This window comes from Acomys minous (genome assembly GCF_964271855.1).
Source record: "Acomys minous genome assembly, chromosome: 6".
In the NCBI taxonomy this organism is placed as follows: domain Eukaryota; kingdom Metazoa; phylum Chordata; class Mammalia; order Rodentia; family Muridae; genus Acomys; species Acomys minous.
Genome location: NC_140487.1, coordinates 65,273,435 through 65,294,230, shown reverse-complemented (window position 1 = coordinate 65,294,230; position 20,796 = coordinate 65,273,435). Strand labels below are relative to the sequence as shown.

Sequence of the window (20,796 nt, the reverse complement as noted above, 5' to 3'; positions counted from 1 at the left end):
ACAGTGATTGTCTGGTCTACTGAAATCTGTGAACATTTGTAGTAAAGTCTCTGGGTCTAGCGCGTTGAGGGTTATGGTTGACCACTCATAGATTAATACCTACTTTTTGAAAGGGGTATCAGGAGCTTTTGATTGACAGCCTATTTTAGTTATGTAGAAATAAAAGTCATATCTCAATAGGAAATTTCACAAAACCAATGAAAACAAAGAATACATACATACATATATGTGTGTGTGTGTGTAATTTCTCTTTTAACAAGCCTTGGGCTCTTGTCATGAAGAGAATTACTATGATACATCGTCCTTACAGATAAGGGCAGTGGAGATAGTATCCAATGATCTATTTTACTTATTTTTATTTATTTATTTTATTTTCATGTGTATGCATATAGGGTGCATACACATGTGTATGCATGCATATGTATGTTTCATGTGTGTGCATGCGTGCATGTGGATGTGGAGGACAGACGTTGATATGGGGAATCTTTCTCCTTTTTCTTCCTCTTTTAGTCTTTAAGGCAAAGTCTCCCAGTCAAACCCAAAGCTTTCCCAATAAGGCTAGTTTTTCTATCCAACTTAATCTGAGGATCCCCTTTCTCTGCTTTCCAAAGCTGAGATTACAGATGGGCCGCCACAGCCTCATGACACATGTGTGGGCTTTAGGGATCCCACTCTGGTCTTATGTGGTAAATGCTTTAACGCCCGAACCATCTTCTCACCCCTTAGCCAATGCTCCTTTTAAAATTCTTGTTCTATTACTCCTTGGTCGCCTTAAAGTTTATGTGTCCTGGAGACTGTATTTATGTACTTACTTTAGCCGTGTTCATGCAACATTGAGTTGCAAAAACATTTCTGACCTCAAACTGCAACATATCTTACATAGATTTCATAGTTTCTATGGTACAAGCCAATGTTTGCTTTGTTAGCCTTGGTCTATTTTTGATATTAATAAAAAGTTTTTTTTAAAGGATAATAGATATAACTTTCTGCTGAAGTATATCATTCAGTTATTTCCCAAAGAAACAATGTCTGATATTTGGTAAGCTGTGTGGCAGAGGTGAGGTATCTATTTGTGGTAAAAGCCACATGCTAAGAGAGAAATACTGTGATAAGGGAATAATTCTCAACAATATTGTAAATATATATGTACATATATTAATCCATAACATCCACTGCCTCTATGGAATATATCTCCATGAAGTTCAGCCTGTTATATAAGTGCTTTAACTTCTGGTAACACACTAACTTGAGACAGGGCCTGCCTGTGATAGTTCCTAAGTGGTAGCTTTGCTGTAGAACAAAGGTTAGCTTGAATAAGTAAGTGTGTTCTCAATCACAATCATGACTCATATTGACAAGCATTTGTTGCTCACTGACTCTATTCAAATCACTCAGACAAACGACATTTGTGCATTAATTTTAGGATACACTAAAAGGAGCTAACAAAAGATAATTCTTCTATTAAGTCTCTGGATTCAAGCAGCCTTTGTAAACATATCAAGAACATAAAAAACGCTAAACAAGAAGCAAATCACAAAGCTTAAAATTAATCTAGAAGTGATGGAGTGAATCACCTATATTGCAAAATGTGAAAGCTTCTGTTTAATTAAATCTACCTTGCAAAATAATTAAGACGATTCTGGCAACTGAAGGGATGGACAAGTCCCTAAAATTGAATTTGGTTGGCTCGTGAGGGTTTTTCTGTTGCATCCAATGATCTTTTCCCAGAGAGAACATATATTGGGTCTTCACTCTGTATCCTCATCTGTGTACATTTCCACGGGGCTGTCCTGCCACTCTGACACTAAGGCCAGGCGTTTAGCCACATCATACTGGACAGGCCAGCCCCAGGCTTCAAAGAAAGGGACTAGATTCTTCTGCACAACCTCAGAGAACTTCTCCACCCACAGATTCATCTTATCTTCATTGTTTAGGGGAAGGACAGAGAGGGTTTGGTAGTCAGCAAAGAGCTAGAAGAATGGCACCACCCAAAATCCTCCCAGAGCTGGAAAGAGAAAGAAATGGCAGAATGACGTGTGCAAGCCGCAAGTCACCTCCTGAACCCACGTATAAAATCACATGGTGGGTTTTTAGTTCTAAGCCATCCTGTTTGTGTTGGTTTGATTTGCTGTTGGTGTCTCCTTCCTTCTCCTCTAGAAGCCCATCCTTGTGATGGCTGCTGCATCTCAAGCTGCCCCAGTCCAGTCTCAGAGAGATCTTTGTGCTGTGACTCATTTGATTCATATCAGGGTCTCAGTTAAGCAGCCATGGATCCCAGCATTGTTATCACTGATTCTGCTAAACTTGGTGAGGAAGATCTGAGTTGACTGGGGTGAGCGATGCCTTTTATCTTGGGCAGTTAAACACTGGAGATGGATGGCTGGGATTATCGTCCTGCTTTAGATTTAGAAGGAGAAGGTTCCTAACTCATCCTTTAGGAATCTGTGGCTCCTGGGAATAATAGCTTTGTGCAATAGTTAAAGTAAAGCATTTCAAGCAGCGCCAGCTGGTTCTTTCATTCTTGCTCAACTGTAACCACAGCCTGGGCCGTTAGGACATATTTTATACTAGCTATAACCAACTATAGTTGGAGGTCTGTGTGGACTTGGGAGTGGTTCTGAGCACCAGAGTCAGAGGCACGTGCTTAAAAAAATAACCAATGGACAAACATGCCACATTATGACATGAGGCAGGGAATAGCTCATCTCTGTTACCTTGGAATTTGGAGTATGCAGTGTGACTATGTGGAAGATTTTAAAATATATTTCCCACAAATAGTAAGGAAATGGAAGGGAAGGCTTTTGAAATGCTGTCAAAAACTGCATATTGCTGCCTGACCTTTAATCCCAATACTTGGGAGGCAGAGGCAGGCAGATCACTGTGAGTTCGAGGTCGGCCTAGTCTACAAAGTGAGTCTAGGACAGCCAAGGCTACACAGAGAAACCCTGTCTTGAAAAACCAAAAACCAAAAACCAAAACAAACCAAGCCAAACAAAAAACCTGCATATTGCTTATTTTACAATGAAGCTTGACTTCACTCACTTTTGAGGTTTGCTTAAAAAGATGGCATTTTGAATAATTTGTTACCAGGTTACCGTCCCTACAATTTAACACTAATTTCTCCTAAGCTATCAAGGTAGGTCAGGAGAACCTATTTGCATTTGGGCAAATCTAAGTTTCACTGCAGATTTTCTGAGCACATCTATGTAATTACATTATGTTTCCCATCATGATCCTGCATACTTTTATTTATTTCCACAGAGTTACATGATAGAGAGGAGGAAACACACTTAGTTATCTACCCATTATTCACATCGGATGTGTGATGCCTGATCTACAGAAAGATGCTACCACCTGCCCATCTCCGTATCTAGGGAGAACATGAACTGTGTAGGGATCTTGGGATCACAGGAAAATCTGGTGGTTCCCACCTCCTGAATATGCATACCTGGAGATAAGTTTCTAGAGCTGTCCATACAACCCAGTTGCTCAGGGGAGCTCCCTTGTTAATATGGTCTTTGGTCCTCTGCTTCTGATGATGTTCAGGATTCAGAGAAGGGAGGACCTAACCTCTAGGGATGTTTAATACCACCTCACTCACATAAATAGGCCATAGATTACACAAAGCTTCAGTGGTGTGTACTGGGAAATCTCAGCCATCATTCTGATGGTTGTGGGCCAGTTCATGCATTACACCCCAAATACCATGTGACCTTATTGTGACCTCATTAACGATGTCTCCTGCCATACTAATTAGGCACATGATGGGGTATCAAGAATGAAGAACACCTGAGGAAAACAACAGGAAGTAAGAGCTGAAATTACACATAATGTGTTTTTGTAGTTGGTCTCTCCCCTCCACGAAGAATAGAATACACTGAGTACAGTCACTTTGGCTCTACTCATTACCTAAACTTACTTGAAGCCCATCAGACTTTCTTTTCTTTTTCATGGACAGAATTCGACACTCACCTGCATTTCATTGTGAAAGAGTAGGTATATGAGGAATGCAATGCTGACTGAATGCGTGTCATGAGGTCTTATGCCTAGATGTCCAATACTGAGGAGAAACAGTATGATTCTCCTCCAGTTTGGTCTTAATCTTATAGAATCGCTTTGAAAGTCTGCAGATGTCTGTTAGTTTTTTCTCATTGTAACCTGCACAGCTATTATTTCTCTTGTTTTATTCAGAAGTAACCAGTCTTCTTGACTCTGCTGGAAGCTCCTGAGTGTCCATCTCTTGTCCCTTCTCCTTCCCAGCTTGAACTCCATCCAGTTATCTTCTGTGAGGGCACATGTGAAAAGGCTGTTTCGCTCTATGCTGTAACTCTTTGCATCTTTGAGATTTAAATGATGATGGACTATGTTGCCCACTGGGCTCCATAAAGTGATGTTAGCTCAATTGAAACTCAACTTTCAGAGCATTCCCACGGAGGACCTTTCAACTAAAATCAGCTTGTCAGCTACAACCCTCTCAGGTCTTTGCAAAGGGAAGGGCCTGGCTTCCAGCCTGGCTTCAGCTTGTATCATCTTGTCCCAGAGTTGGAGCAGTGGGTTGGGGTCCTGTTGGAATCATCAGGATGATATTGTCTGTGGCTAGTTCTCCCCCAGGGGGCTTCACTGTGCTTGGTAAGATTCTTCCATTCCTCCTGGAAATAGAAAGGTTACATAGCCTGGCTCACCCCACTTTTTCTGAATTTTCACTGTAGCCCTTCAACTGTAGGACACAAGGAGAGATAGCTTGGTAATAAATCTCCTTTTGTCTCTTTCTGTTCTCCTATCAGACCTCCTAGAAGATTGTGTTCCTAGTTTCTACTCTTGGGACTTACGGTCTTGGGACTCATTCCTCGCTCCCATCACTCCGTTGTATTCCAGGTCACCTCTCTCCCTCCAGTTTCCCCCTCAGCTTTGTGTTCCATTATGAAACTGGCTTCTCCTGCTCACCAAGCCTGAAGTATGGAGCAGACACAGCACTGCTGATGGTGACGGACACAGCATTCTGATTATATTTGGTGGGAATGATGATGTAGGGAAGCCACGCAAAGAGCCAGGAGATGGACTTCTGCGATGTATGTAAGTGGCACACATAGGTCACCACAGGGGCACAGGTGTAAATTTTTGCTTTGCTTATGTTGTCCATGTGACATTCAATGGGGACCTACCGTAGTGAGCATAAGTCTTAGTGAGAATGACCAAATCTCTAAAAGATCCACAGAATGACGTGTCTTGTCTCATGCATAAGTAGAATATTGTTACTGTTTATCCGCTTTCTCTAGGGAACCCTTACCTATTCATAAGTACTTGGAGCTTTTAAAAAACTAGTTCCTAGGTAAATATTGACTCAGAGAACACACTGCTTATGTCTCTGACATTTCTTTGGGTCTCACCAAGAGAGGACTATGCAAGTGGATTATGGAGTTGAAGCTTGGGAAACATCTGGATAGTAATTTCAGAAACTCCAGGAAAGAAAATCAGTGAGATAAGCTTTGGTAGTAAGTACAAGATGGAGAGCTGATAAAGGGAATGAATTTCTTAAATGTTTATTATGTACCAAGATTCAGCTTTCCAGTGGCTGTCTATGCCTATAAGAAGGAGGGTATTTTCTAACCCATATGCCTGGTGAGGCTGTTGGGAGAATCCAAAATCTTATTGAAATGACGCATGAGGATCTCTGTAAGTTCAAGACCCTGCCTCAAATAAGTAAACAAACAGGTTACTAGAAGAGGATGCAACGCTACTATGTGCCACGGACCGGCTCAGTCGAGGATAGGTCTCTGGAAACAGGGGTCCTCAAAGCTTGGGTGGACAGAGATAAGGAGTGGCAAACAGAGTGTCTCAAGATTGAGTTTTGCATCTGAGTGTATTTTGTAGCTAAGCAGTATAAGTTTTTAAACATACATTTCAAAAGCAAGGGGGAGGGGCAGGGCTGTGGTTACATTTTCCCACAGAGCAGATTCAGGGAAGTCAATGAGCAGTCAGGCATACACGGTATGGGTACAGAATGTGAAATTATTGTGTTGTCACATTTTGAATTACAACTTTGAATGAAACAATACAGGGTACAGAACACACAGCAAAGACATCATCACTTCTAAGTTTCCAGCTTGGTATCAATATGCATGTGCTCCCTTTGTCCAGGGTCAATGTTCTCTCCCTAGCGAAACTTGGGCCCAGCACCTGTGTGCCAAGATAGGTTTTCTTTTCTTTAGTTTCCTCTTCTGATATCTAAAGGCCATTATCTAGAATTTTTTGAAATACTCTATTTCTTTGTAAGGCATAATATAACTTATTAACTAATGATTAATTTCTAGTCATGTTTCTTTTAATAAGTGTAAGTGAAGCAGAACTACTCTGGACCTGGCCAGTCCCTGGCTGCAGTCCCAAGTCAGGGTCCTCTCCTAGCAAGCGTGGTTACACCTGACAAGTCTTGATTTGGGAGTGAAGTAGAGTTAAAAAGAACAGACTCCAGCACGATGAGAGAAAAGAACTGTGATCAATTTCTCTTGCCAGAAACCTCAGCCCCAGTCCAGGAGACTCTCCCCTTTTCAAGAGTCATAGCCTCAGGCCTGTGGTGTATTTGTCACACAGACTCTACTGGACGGGTGACCCTTAACTATGCACATAGCAGAAGTTCACCTAATAGAGAGTCAAATGGTTTTACCTTCAGCTGGGCATTAGTGGCTTCACTAGGAAGTGTTACTTGTGCAACCTGCCCTTCAGGTAAGTGGAGTCCAGTGCTCACCCAGGAATTGCAGTTGTCTGGTGAGAATCACAGGAAAGGTTGTCGGCTTTCTATCCATGACTCTACCTTCACCCAGAGTTCCCCAAACTCCACCCCACCACTCCAGAGCTAAAGGATCTCCTGACCATTCTCAAGCCGTCCAAGCTGCCTGTGTTCCTAATCTTACCTTCTTAAAAGTTTAGGGAAAAGAAATAATATGGACATTTGAGAAGAAAGCTCCCTGGGATGGTTCTGAAGCTAGCCAGACCCCTGTTTCTCTTATCCTGCATGCCCAGGGTCCTCTCTCTGTTCCTTACCTGTACTGATTTTATTGGTCCTGGGAGGTTCCGTGGGGAGTAGGAAGGAGGGAGAAGAAAGTAGCTGAGATGTGTCAACTCCAGATTTGAATAATTCATAAGCTAGGAATAACAGAAAAGCCTGAGAGACTCCCTTTGTAATCTGGTGTTGCTCATTTACACTTGGAAAGCCCTTGCTTTGGATCATGTTCAGGGCATGTTCTTCACAGAGTCGTAGATGGAAATCCTCTGATGCATCCTTTGAAAAATGTAGGAACAATCTGCTATGAGCTTCTCCAGCTAGCTCTTTTGTAAGTTGCTCCCCTGGCTGTAGATCATGGACTCAAACTGGGACAGGGCTCCACGGACATGATAATTTATCACCTCAGGATTTGGGGCTGGGCAGGAGCCTCGCTTGGCTACCCTGCTTATGATGCCAAGGCCAAAGCATTTAAGGATAACGTTATTTGGGTATTGAGTCCTGCAGTTAGAGTCTGGGTTCCTGCTGTGCCCTGACATGGCCTCTGCACCAATTAGCAAGACTCCACCTTCTGTCCCAAATTCCTCTACCTTCTTGGAATCTATATCAGTGAATGAGCAGCAGCAAAAGACTCTCCAGTCACTGGTGAATACGTTCTGTTTCACTCCACTGCAAGGCGCTCTTGGCTTACATAGACTTCAGTGCTTTCATTTCTAAAGCCAACCCAATTCTGCCTGTCTGGCTCCCCGTCAGCCAGTGCAAAGCATGGAGAACAAATGAAAGCATGGTTTGATTAAGCATCAAACCCTTCGCCCATCCGTCTCAGACATCCCTTTCAGGTCATACTCGAGCTCATCCTCACACCTGAAAAGAGACAATTCTCACATCAGTGCCTGCATGAGAAGTGAGTGTCGGTAAGGAAGCAGGGATCTCTCCAGACCTCAGCTCTGTTGGTGTAAAACCTCCAATAGTGAACAGAAGAGAGTGATTTTTTTATCTCACTGTGATGCATCTTCAAATTCCTTTTACTGGGATAAAAAGGAAAGGGAGGTGAGAGGAAGGGAAGAAAGGAAAGAAAAAACTGGTAAAATTGATCATGGTGAGTACACACACACACACACACACACACACACACACACACACACACACACACACACCAAAACACCACAAAACAAAAACAAACAAAACCCAAAATATTGAACAAAAGGTACAAGAAATATTTTCAACATGTAAAAAAGACAAAGAAGTAGTATCTATAATACAGAAAGAGCACTTAGTGATCACTAAGGAAGAGATGAAAGTAGAAAAAAATGAAGAGAATGCATTTCAAGAAAGAAATATGAATTTTTATAAGTATATAAAAATTCTGTACATGGGTAATCAGAAAACATGAATTAAGTTTCTCCATTCCATAGTGACAATAACATCAAACAATCATAATATTCAGTACCAGTAATAGACTACACTATATTTTGTTATGAGTGTAAATAATATGGCCTTTTATAATAGCAATCTTCAATTTCAATACACATTTCATAAAAAAATATTTTGAACTAAGCATTTACCTCCTTAGACTAGGTGTAAAGCCTTGCATGTGATGTGATGTAAATACTCATGTGGAAACTTCAACAAATATGATAAAAATGTAAATTTATGTTCTTCTGTCCCACGATGTAGCCACTCTTCTTGTTTTGTATTGTTTTACTTTATTTTGTTGTGTTTTTCAAGACATGCTTTCTCTGTGTTTTTCTGGCTGTCCTAGAACTTGCTCTGTGTAGACCAGACTGGCCTCAAAGATGTGTTTGTCTTTGCCTTCAAGTGCTGAAATTAAAGGCATGGGCTACCACTGCCCAACACAATAGTTACTCTTAATGGAATCTTTATGGAATAAAAAGCACTGGGCACTTGATCCAATCCTACAGTCAAGGGAAACCCATCACTTGTCCAATCTTTATGAAGAAGCCTGCTCTACTCTGAAAGACGATCTACTATGAAAGGCGGTGTGGCCTTGTTGGAGGAAGGGTGTCATTGGGGGTGGGCTTTGAAGTTTCAGAAGCTCAAGCCAAGCCCAGAGTCCCCCCACCCATCTCTCTCTCTCTCTCTCTCTCTCTCTCTCTCTCTCTCTCTCTCTCTCTCTCTCTCTCTCTCTCCCTTCTGCCTGCCAATCTAGATGCAGAACTCTCAGCTCCTCTCCAGCACCATGTCTGCCTGCCTGCTGCCCCTGCCGTATAAGCCAGCCACAATTAAATGCTTTCTTTTATAAGGGTTTGTGTGGTCATGGTGACTCTTCTCAGCAATAAATCATTAACTAAGACAATTCCCATAGGTGATAATTGCATTAGTATTTATAATTATATCACTCTGTGATAACCCATTGAGCCACTGTTAGGCTGGAAGCTCCTTTTAAAATAGGACAACGGGCTGATATTGAACAAGAATGAGGGTCCTCCGAGGAAAGCATTACTTACTGGACATAAAGTGTGAAATTCGGTATCTCCTTAGAGACCCTGAACCAGTCTCTGGTCCCACAGACATCTGTGAAATACACTCCAGCCGCACTTGTCATCTTGTTTCCAGGAAAAATGGATGGCACTTTGTCATGGCTCATCTCAGTGCTCTCACAAGGCAAAAGGAATGACATGAAGCTGAGAGCAGACTGTATTTAAGGAGGAAGTAGAAACAAACAGACAAGCAAACAAACAGCAAATTATTTAATTGAAATAACAACTTTTTACAAAGAAAGAACTAGGAGTGAGAAAAGCAAAAATAACTAATATTGCAACAGAAAAAAGGAACAAAGTGGGAGGTGATGCAGTGGTAGCACCATAGTGTGGAGACGCTGTGAGTGATTTCAGACAAAAATAAATGGGTTATTTAATTCATAGCTTCCAAAACTGAACTGAAGCTGTTAACTGATATTAAAATAAAATTTATTATAAAGAAGACTTCAGACCATGTCCTGTGAGCTATTTGCAAAGCTCAAAGAACAGATAACTTTAAAAGTTACGAAACCCTTCCAAAAAAGGAATACCATATCACTTGTTTTATGAAGAAGGATGTCAGTGTGATGTCAGAACATGGTAAGAACACCAAAAGGGTAATCATAGGCCTGTGTAACCTATACATTTAGATGAAAGAGTCAAAAAACAGCATTAAAACTGTAAACAATAATTTGTATGGATCACGATATACACAACTAATTAGGTTAACACTAATTGGAACTGAAATGTTAGCTTCACATCAGAAAATAATTTGCTATATTTACCTACCTAATAGATTAAAAAAATGACATTTTCAGGAGTTGAACAAATACTTTTTGTTAGCCACAAAGGTTTTTCATTAAAAAAAAAAAAACTCTTAGAGAAATGCAAATCAAAACAACTCTGAGATTCCATCTTACTCCCATCAGAATGGCTAAGATCAAAAACTCAAGTGACAGCACATGCTGGTGAGGATGTGGGGAGAGAGGACATTCCTTCATTGCTGATGGGAATGCAAACTTTTAGAACCACTTTTGAAATCAATCTGGCGCTATCTCAGAAAACTGGAAGTGGGGATTCCTCAAGACTCAGCTATTCCACTCCTTGGAATATACCCAGAAGATGCTCCAGCACACAACAAGGAAATACGATCAACTATGTTCATAGCAGCCTTATTCATAATAGCCAGAACCTGGAAACAGCCTAAATGTCCCTCAGTTAAAGGGTGGATAAAGAAACTGTATCCTGGTACATTTACATTATGAAATACTACTCAGCTACTAAAAAAAAGGAATTCCCGAAATGTGTGGAAAATGCGTGGATCATACTGAGCGAGTTAACCCAGAAGCAGAAAGACTCACATGGTATATACTCACTTGTAATTGGACACTAGCCCAAGGGGCATGTCGTATGAAAGACCTCACATACCGGGAAATTGGGATAGATGAGAGGACATCCCATTGGGACTCTAGGTGAGAAAAGTATGTGAGAATGGGGAAATAGAAAGATCCAGAGGGTTACAGAAACCTACAAGAAGAACATTGTGACAGGTGGATCTGGGACCAGGGGTTCTGTACAAACTACTGCACCAACCAAGGACAATACATGCAGTAAACATCAAACCCCTACTCAGATCTAGCCAATGGACAGGACATTCTCCACAGTTGAGTGGAGAGCTGGAAATGCCTCTCACACAAACTCTGGTGCCCCATATTTGACAACGTCCCCTTGATAGGGAGACCTGGTGGCACTCAGAGGAAGGATAGCTGGCTACCAAGATGAGACTTGATAGCCTATGACCATATACAGGGGGAGGAGGTTCTCCTCAGTCACAGACATAAGGGAGGGGAGTAAGGGGAAAATGGGAGGGAGGGAGGGAGGGAGGGAGGGAGGAATTGGAGATACAAGGGATGGAATAACAATTGAGATGTAATCTGAATAAATTAAATAAATAAATAAATAAAATACAAACGAAAAGAAAGAAAAAACTCTTAGAAAATAAATACAAACTTTCCAAATATGATAATAGGTATATATAGAATTTGAGTTAAACAGAACAGTTAAGTTCTGAAAAGGCCAAATATTTCCCTTTGATATCAGGAAGTGATAAAGGTGCGCATTGCCACTTTAAAAACTATGCTTTATTTTTTTTTTAACTGACATGCAATAATTGTACACACTCTGGAAATGCATAATGATATTTCTTTCTTTTGAAAAGGTGTTACTTTTATATATGTTTATGTCTGTGTGGGAGTGTACACATGTGTTTGGGGGGGGGGGTGGGCAGAAGAGTCTGTTAGCATCCCTGGAACTGGGGCTATATGTAGTTGTTAATGGGCCAAAAAGGATGCTGAGAATCGAACTCTGTTTCTACTCTGAAGTGTGGTTAAAATACCCTGTGAGAGTCCATTGGAGAGAACACTGATCCTTTTTTCTTTTACTACTGGCTATCAGTTGCAGAGAGCTTCTTGGTTGGGGCTGGGAGCTTATGTACACTTGCGCTCCTCAGGGCTGGGACCCTGTGTGGCTTGAACCTGTGCAGGCTCTGGGCATGTGGTCACAGGCTCTGTGAGTTCATATGTGCATATGTCCTGTTGTACTTGGAAGACATGGCTTCCTTGGGGCCATCCATAACCTCTGGCTCTTATAATTTTTGTCCTCTCCTCTTCCGTATAGCTCTCTGATCCCAAAGGGAAAGGTTTGATGAACACATCCCTTTTAGGGTTAAGTGCTCTAAAGTCTTCCACTTGGCACATTGTTGAGTTCTGAGTCTCTGTGTTGGTTCCCACCTTACGCAAGAAGAAGCTTGTCTAATGATGGCTGAGCGAGGAACTGACCAATGGGCATAGAAGTATACTATTAGGAGACATTTTATTGCTGTGTTCCTTTAGCACAACAATAGTATTTTGTTTTTCCCCGTGCCCATGTCATATCTAGTTATAAGAATTTTACCCAAGTCTTTTTCTGTATCAATTGAGACAATTGTATAACTTTTATCCTTCCTTTTGTTAGTATGATAAAATGCATTTATTAATAGCCATATTTTGAACATATCTTGCATTCTTGGAATAAATTGACCATAACTGTATTTTCTGATGGGCTATTGAATCTATTATTTTAATATGTTTTCCTTTGCATCAGGGATACTGATTCATAGTTTTTATTAATGTGTCTCTATTTGATTTTGGCTCACCAGTAATTCTGATTAAGTAAAATGTATTTGGAAAGGTAATATCCATTTCAATTCTTTGGAACAGTTTGACAAGAATTGGTGTTACTTTTCTGCATACACCGAAGAGTGAAAGCCAGCTTGTAACAGAGATATTTGCATATCTATGTTCATTGCTGTGATAGTCATAGTAGTCAAATTATTAAAAGCCCAGTGCCCAGAAAAAGAAATCATATCCCCCTTAGATTGTTATATAGGATATTTTGTCACAGTAATGCATCTATACAGTGGATTATATCAGTCCAGAAAATTATCCATGTTTTCTAAGATTTAGATGGCATATGATTGTTCATGATATTCTCCAATAAGTCTTTTATTTCTTTGTATCCACAGTAATGTTTCCTTTTAACCTCTGCTTTTATTTATTTAAATTCCTTCTTTTTTCCTTATTAGTCTATAGAAAAAAAATCTGTTGATTTTGTTTTCTTCTAAAAATCTCTTTATAAAATCAATATTTTGTATTTTTGATTCTCAATTTCATTTGTACACACACTAGTTTTGTTATTTCTTTCCTCCAAAGAAGATTTATTATATTTTGTTCAAATAATCTTCCCCGATAAAGTAGGCTTTCAAAGTCCTCAAGCATTGTACTGGAATCTATTTCTCCATTGAAATATACAATTGTGTGTTCAGCATTAGACATATTTATGACTATAATGGTTATGTCCTGCCAAAGAATTGATCTTGATTAATACACAATGAATAGTTTTTTGCTTAAAGGCAATTTATCAGCAGTGCTTACCTACCCCTCCCTTCTTGCTTCTGGTTTCCTCCACAGTAAATTCCTATTTTCTGTCTATGTACGCCTTCATCATTGAAAAAGTTTCTTTTCAGAGCACAACGCTGGGTCTTGCTTTTAATCCACTTGTCCTCTAAATTTGTTCACATACATGCCTCTTGTTGATAGAGAAGGGCTGTCTCTCCTGTCATTTTACGAACATTCGGTTGCTTCATAAATCCTTTACTTCTTACTTCATCCCTTTGATGGCGGTTTTGTTATCAATGAGGTTTGACTCTCTTTCTCTTGTGTGTATCTCGCCTACTAGGAAGAATTATCCTCCTGCCTGCTTTCATGATAATAGCTAGCATTCTGCGTCTTGTCTGGAATGGCACTTCTTGGAGGGCTGGCATGGTGTGACAAATGTTGAATTTTGCTTTTCCAGGAAAGGTTATATCTCCTTCATTTCTACAATATTCATTCACTTAGCTAAAGGCTAAATGAATGTGTGTTAGGTAGCATGTATATATGATGGGAAGACATGAGAGAGACAACGAGTACTAATGGGAAGGAGGAGTGGGAGAAAAGCCGTGTATGGTATATGAAGTGGAACATGTACATCATACAATATATACAAACTTACAAACAAACTTTTAAAAAGAGATTACAGAATCTGGAGAGCAAAGTCTTAATTAGCACACTTACAATAGGTATGAATCAATAATAAATGAAGAGTTGGGCTGGGCATGGGGGTGCAGGCCTTTAATCTCAGCACTCAAGCAGGCAGAGGCAGGGGGATCGCTGTGAGTTCAAGGCTACAGACAAATCCTCTCTCACCACCCCCTACACCCTGGCATGAATAAAATAAGAAGTATAGAGAAGCATCATGTACATTTCTGAGAAGCCCCACAAATCTATAAGTAAAAGTGTAAGAAAGTATCAAGATGCAAAACTGGAAGTGTAAGAGGAGAACCTATTCTTAAAAGATGGACGTTCTCTATGTATTAACCTATGGCCTGAAGAAATCACTTAGAGTCAACATTCCAAAGGGCTTCCTGTTGCTATCCTTATTTGCCTTAGTGCAAGGCCATTAGAGTGCTGAATGGGGTCTCAGATATATGAATTGGTGAAGATTTTTGAAGAAAATTAAAATAGAATAAATTCTTTGATTTATTAGGAAGATATTACAGTAAGACGTTATGACGGAAATAAAGAAATAAGTAGAAAAGAAGAAGACGGGCTCCAGCGAGATCCTCACATACACAGACACTTGAGCGTGAAAATGAGTGAGAAGGAGCCAACTTCCCAAGGAGCTCAATCATATTCAAAACTGCTATTGTATTCTTAGCTCACAGGACCACGAAACTCATGGAAAAATATAGGCTTGAAAAGAACATCATATACTCTTAGAAGACAATATCAAACTTCTAAAATACATTTTAAATTAAAATATAATTACATCCTTTCCCCTTCCCTTTCCTCCTTCCAGCCAAATTCTTGAATTAGTAACATCTTTTTCATTATATATATATACACATATGTATATACACATGTGTATATACATGTGTATATATATATACACATATGTATATATGTGTATATATGTATGTGTGTGTGTATATATATATATCCCACTTAGGCAGATTTGGGCCCAGGGGTCCCGTTCAAACTAAGGCAGCAGCCAAGGACAATACAGGCAGTAAACTTTAAACCCCTACCCAGATCTAGCCAATGGACAGAACATTCTCCACAGTTGAGTGGAGAGTGGGGTATGACTTTCACATGACTCTGGTGCCTCATATTTGACCATGTCCTCTGGATGGGGAGACCTGATGGCACTCAGAGGAAGGACAGTAGGTTACCAAGAAGAGACTTGATACCCTATGAGCATATATAGGGGGAGGAAGTCCCCCTCAGTCACAGTCATAGGGGAGGGGAGTAAGGGGAAAATGGGAGGGAGGGAGGAATGGGAGGATACAAGGGATGGGATAACCATTGAGATGTAATAAGAATAAATTAATAAAATATATTTTTTGAAAAGGCGTGTGCCACCAAGCCTGGTTTGTTGACTTAATCTTAATGGCATTTTCACTAAGAAAATGCTCTCATGACTCAGTATTTTATACAACTTTGTTTTCCTTGGACATGGTTTGAATGTTTTCCAAGGCTTTGTGAGTTGAAATTAATCCCTACTGTGAGAGATTTAAAAAGATTGACATTTACACAGTGTGGCTGAGACCACACTGGATCTTGTCCATCTACAGAATCCATCTTTATGGAAGACGTGACATGTAGCTCTTGTAGTCCAAGAACGGCCACACAAACCACTCAGACTCTGGTCTCAGATGGATGGTTTATTGAATGCTCACTCCAAGACTAATTGTAACTAAGAACACAGAGTGGACCTGAGAGCCAGACTGATTCTAGTCCTCATTTACGGCAGCCTTTCTATAGGAAAACCAAGTGCAGAAGATAAGGGAGAGCAGTCAGACATTTTCAGTTGATTTTGGCTAACCTTTAAGCTGATTGGTCCTAAGTGAGGTAAGCGAGGTGGTGGTTAGGGTCTTCCAGAGTACAGCCAAGTGCAGAGATAGCATAGAGTGCAACCAGAGTGTAGGTAGCCAGGTGTGGAGATAACAGAGCATGAGTCATGACACCATTGCATCATAGTAAAATATAAGGTTAGCTTGATCCCCTGGCAGGGTCTGTTAGTGTAGGTCACCTTGACCCTTTAGCAGGGTGTGTAATTTCACCCTATGCACAAAGATGGATACTGAATACAAAATTACTTTAGCCATGTTACAAAGAGCAGACCTCAACAGTAGCCAACCTATGGAACCCATATTTATGGAAGATGTCACATGTACTTTACAAAGAATTTTGATGTAGTCATGTGTTAAGCTTCATTGTGCACATGAGATTGAATTATTTATCACCAGGAAAATTTCCACCAAATTGTACTGTGCCTAAATATGCCTAAAATAAACTACTTGGGGCCAGACTCCTGAAGTTTAGGTTAACATTAGCTACTTAGCTGTGTTGAACCAAACTACCTTCTTGCCTCTCTCAGAGATTCCCCACACCCAGAGAGTGGATGGGAGAATATTGTCCAAATATTGAATAAGTTATTTTTCTTTGTTATAAAACCATGATAACCTGTCAATGTTTTCTATAGAAGATGATGCTTAGGTGAAAGCCATGTCTGCTTTGGGAACATATTTCTTTGCAGTTCAGATGTTTTGAGATCCTGAAACACGGAACATCAGGAACACCAGTTTTAGAAAGTTCTTGGAATGGTTTACTAATAATTACTTATTCTTAGAAGATATAAAAGTAATGAAGTGTTATTTAAATATATTGCATGTATGTAATTGGGGAAGGCAGAGCTGTTGTAGCCTAAGATGCTAAATTCATTCTAGGACAATATTGTGAACTAAAAAAGTACATGTGAATGTTTCCCTCCAGTTAAAACATATTAATTTCGGAGAAGTTTAGGGAAAAAAATTAAAATCACATTTAAAACAATCTGCTTAGGAGAAGAGTAGCAAAACATTTCATTTTAACTAAAACTAGGGCTAGAAACTGAATTTGCCTTGATAGAATAGCTCCCAATACGTTCGAAGGGCAGAAGCTGTAATGCTTGTGAATGGCCACAAGGGGGAGAGAAAACACAGTAGGCAGAACAGAATGTACCTCAAGTAGGGCCTATTCGCTACAGAAATTCTCCTAAACTGTGTTTGTTATTTCATTTTAGCAGTATTTCTCCGCGGTAGCCTATTTGGTGGTTTGCTTAGTGAGACAGAAATGCCAATGTTCGTGTTGCCTGCTGTTAATCGTCAGTGGCTGTATCACATTCTGCAAAGCACATGGAGAGAGGGTATTTTTCCTCTTCTTTACAATTAGTAATAAGTACTCCCCTAAGTTATGTTAGGGTGACTTCTTACCTGAAACTGCATCCGTCTTGCTAGGAATGTAGACCTCTCGAACACTGGGTTTAATGCCTTATAAGGAGGTCGGGGCTTTCTTGCCCTTTATAGTTCGATGAAGCCAGAGTGTCCTTAAAAAGATAAAGGCCATGAACTTAAGGCAAACTATGTTCAAGACTCCAGGAAATTCTCTCTCTCTCTCTCTCTCTCTCTCTCTCTCTCTCTCTCTCTCTCTCTCTCTCTCTCTCTCTCTTTTTTTAGGTTTTATGTCCTTTTGTGTAGGTGGTACAGGATGTTGATCATACCTTAAGGCAGTGATTGTCAACTTGTACCTCATGACCTTTTTTAGGTCATGGTCATGACCTAAGGCCATGGGAAATCACAGATATTTACAGTACAATTCATAATAGTAGAAAAATTACTTATGAAATAGTGGAATAATATTTGGATGGGATGGATCACCAAAACATGAGGACCTGTTTTTAAAGGTCACAGTATTAGGAAGGTTGAGAACCGTTGATCTAAGGAATGTCTGCCTTGGATGGATGTGATCATTTTCTGCTCGGATCCAGACTCCGCAGACCGTAAGCTGAGCAGGGTTGACGCAGGCAGAACCGTGAGCTATGATCCGTCTGACCACAGGTTAGCAAGCACTGTGCTGTCAGAAGGTCTGGACTCCAACTGCCAGAGTCAGAGCCTGGCTTTTCTGTTTCTTAGCTTTGTATATCTGTTTTCTCCTCCAGAAATAGGGGCAATAACCCAACTTCTTATGTGGTTCTTTTGGGGGAAAGTAAGCATTTCAAATAGCAAACCACTAGATTCTTGAGAGAAAATAATGCTGAGATATAGATTTTTAGGTTGTTTGGTTTCAGTAAAATTATATAAGGGCGGAGCATTTTGGTTTTGTTGCTGTTGTTGTTAAACCATATCCCTGTGCTAGCATAGTTCACTAACCTTATCCACAAACAGCTAGTGCAACTTAGCATGACTCTTAATGACCATATACTCACTCTATCTGTTGAAATTATCTTTTAATGATCGGTCAAGAGAATAAAAGTTGTGTTTCTGAGGACTACCCAGGCACCTAAAGACCTGATAAAGTTGTCTCCTGCATCCAACTTACATTTATCTGATTGAAGCACACAGCATCTTGAGTTTCTGTCCCTGATGGAACAACAAAGCATTGTTTTGCCTGAATACAATTTTTAAGTGTGTACAATTTATTTTTTAATCACTGAGATCAGCCTTGCATGATTTGATTTTTCACAATGAGGCCACTTGTGTTGGATGCTAATTTCCCATGGTCTACCTTGCTGGTTCAGTAATTTTGACTTAGTTGTCTTGGGGCTACTCACGTACTGGAAATAAGAGGAAGTGGCTTTTGTCTTGTTTTTATTGCTTCACTCTCTCATTCCACACATAACCCTCAATAAAAATGATTGAATTCCCTTAGGCTATTCGTCATGAAAAGACAATGAGCTCTTTTATGTGTAAGTTCTTTTTTATTGATTTTTAATTAGAAATAATTTTTTCAAACAACATAGTCTAGTACGGTTGGTCATCTTCCAATTCCTCCCAGATCTTCCTCAACTCCCTATTCACCCAAATCCACGTTGTTTCTTGCTCTCTCTCATTAGAAAACAAACAGACATCTAACAAAAGAAAAGGAAAAAGGAAGGAAGGACTCAAAAACAAAAAAAAAAAGAAAATAATACAATAAGATAAAAATAAACAAACAAATGAACCTGAGTAGGACAAAACAAATAGTCAAAAACCAAAAACCAAAGAAAAGCCACAAGAAATACATATAGGTGCAGAGGCACACACATTGGTATGCACAGGAATCCCCTAAAAACATAAAATCAGAAACTATAATAATAAGTAAAGACCTATAGGGTAAAGAAAGGGGGGGGGGGGACAAAATACTCGAGTTCATTTTGTGTTGGCCATTCACTGCTGAGCATCTTCTTGCCTTTAGAGCAGTTTGTACACCCAGTGAGACTTTGCTGGGGAAAACTAATTCTTAATTTGTGAGCGTTTATCAATTGGAGATTGCTTCCGGCTTCAGGACAGGATCTAGTGTCCATCCTTTTCACCCTGTGTGGGCCCCATGCACACTGCCCCAGTCTCTGTGAGGTCATAGGTGCATTAGTCCTGCTATGATTAGGCCTTTTCTTGGTGTTCTCTGTCCCTCTGACTCTTATACTCTTTCCTCCTCCTCTTCCTCGGGGTTCCCTAAGCCGTGAAGGGTAGGATACGTGGGGACATCCCACTTAGGACTGAGTGTTCCACGGTTTCTCACTCTCTATCTTGTCTAGCTGTAGGTATCTATATTTATTTTCATCTACTGCAGGAAGAAACCTCTCTGATGATGGCTGAGTGGGGCACTAATCTATGAGTGTTAGAAGAATGTCATTAGGAATCATTTTATTGTTATGTCCTCTTAGCAAAACAATAGCATTTGGTTGCCACTAGGTCTCTGGCCTATCACAGATTCTTGGCCACTCACACAGTATCAGGAAAACCCAAGCAAAGGACACCAGTGCCCCATACAAGGAGTGACCAAGCTGAAGTGCTTAGTGCTTTGGTCAAAACCACTTTCCTTTTCCTTCCCATCCTTCATGTATTAAATGGGGAGGAAGGGAAGGGAGGATTGGGTTTTATATGTGAGAATAAGATAAAAGATAATAAGGCAACAGATATTATGTTATATGAGGTTTATTAAATGAGCATGGGGAGAGAAGGAAAGGGGGGAGGGGTACCCCAGAGAGAGAAAGAGACAGAGACAGAGACAGAGACAGAGGAAGAGAGGGGGAGAGGAAGAGGAAGAAGAGGGGGTAGAGAGAGAGAGCCATGAGGAGGGTCTGTCCGTTGATATAGCCCTGGGCAGGGCCACGCCCCCATGGCAGGTAGGTAATGACATCACAGGTAGGCAGACCGAAGCAGAATCCTAACATTGTGGGTAGGTGGGAATGAAGAGTTAAAAACCAATGGCTATTTGAGGGGTTGTATGGAAACCTAATACAGTAGAAGCTTCCTAAAACACATACAGACACAGACACACACACAGACACACACACACACACACACACACACACACACACACACACACACACACACACACACACACACACACACACACACACACACACACACACACACACGCAAAGGTCATCTAAATGGAATTTTCAAGTAACAGGGAAAAGAGAGCCCCAAATGGACAGCTCTCATTACCAAATGAAGTCTCTAGTGCCAGGAACAAGGTGCATGTTATCACATTGTTGACCAAAGAGGCTCTGTGGGAAACATCCAAACAATCCAGGTTTCTAAACATAGAACTATCAAATTGTGAGAAGAAAAATCGGTTTCTACGTATTCATGAGCTACTTTCTTTCTTTTGGTCAAATCCCCATCAGTTCTTCTTTGTCTGCAATACAGAGTCAAGG

General features: G+C 40.3%; 1 pseudogene across 1 annotated transcript; it reads right to left on the bottom strand.

Annotated features, from left to right (window-relative positions):
- Window positions 1–1,748: 1,748 nt before the first annotated feature.
- Window positions 1,749–3,748, bottom strand: LOC311599654 (TRPM8 channel-associated factor 3-like; annotated as a pseudogene). The gene is made up of 2 exons: window positions 3,449–3,748; window positions 1,749–2,005 (listed from the first exon to the last, which is right to left on the bottom strand). The product of its transcript is annotated as a TRPM8 channel-associated factor 3-like (transcript).
- Window positions 3,749–20,796: the final 17,048 nt, after the last annotated feature.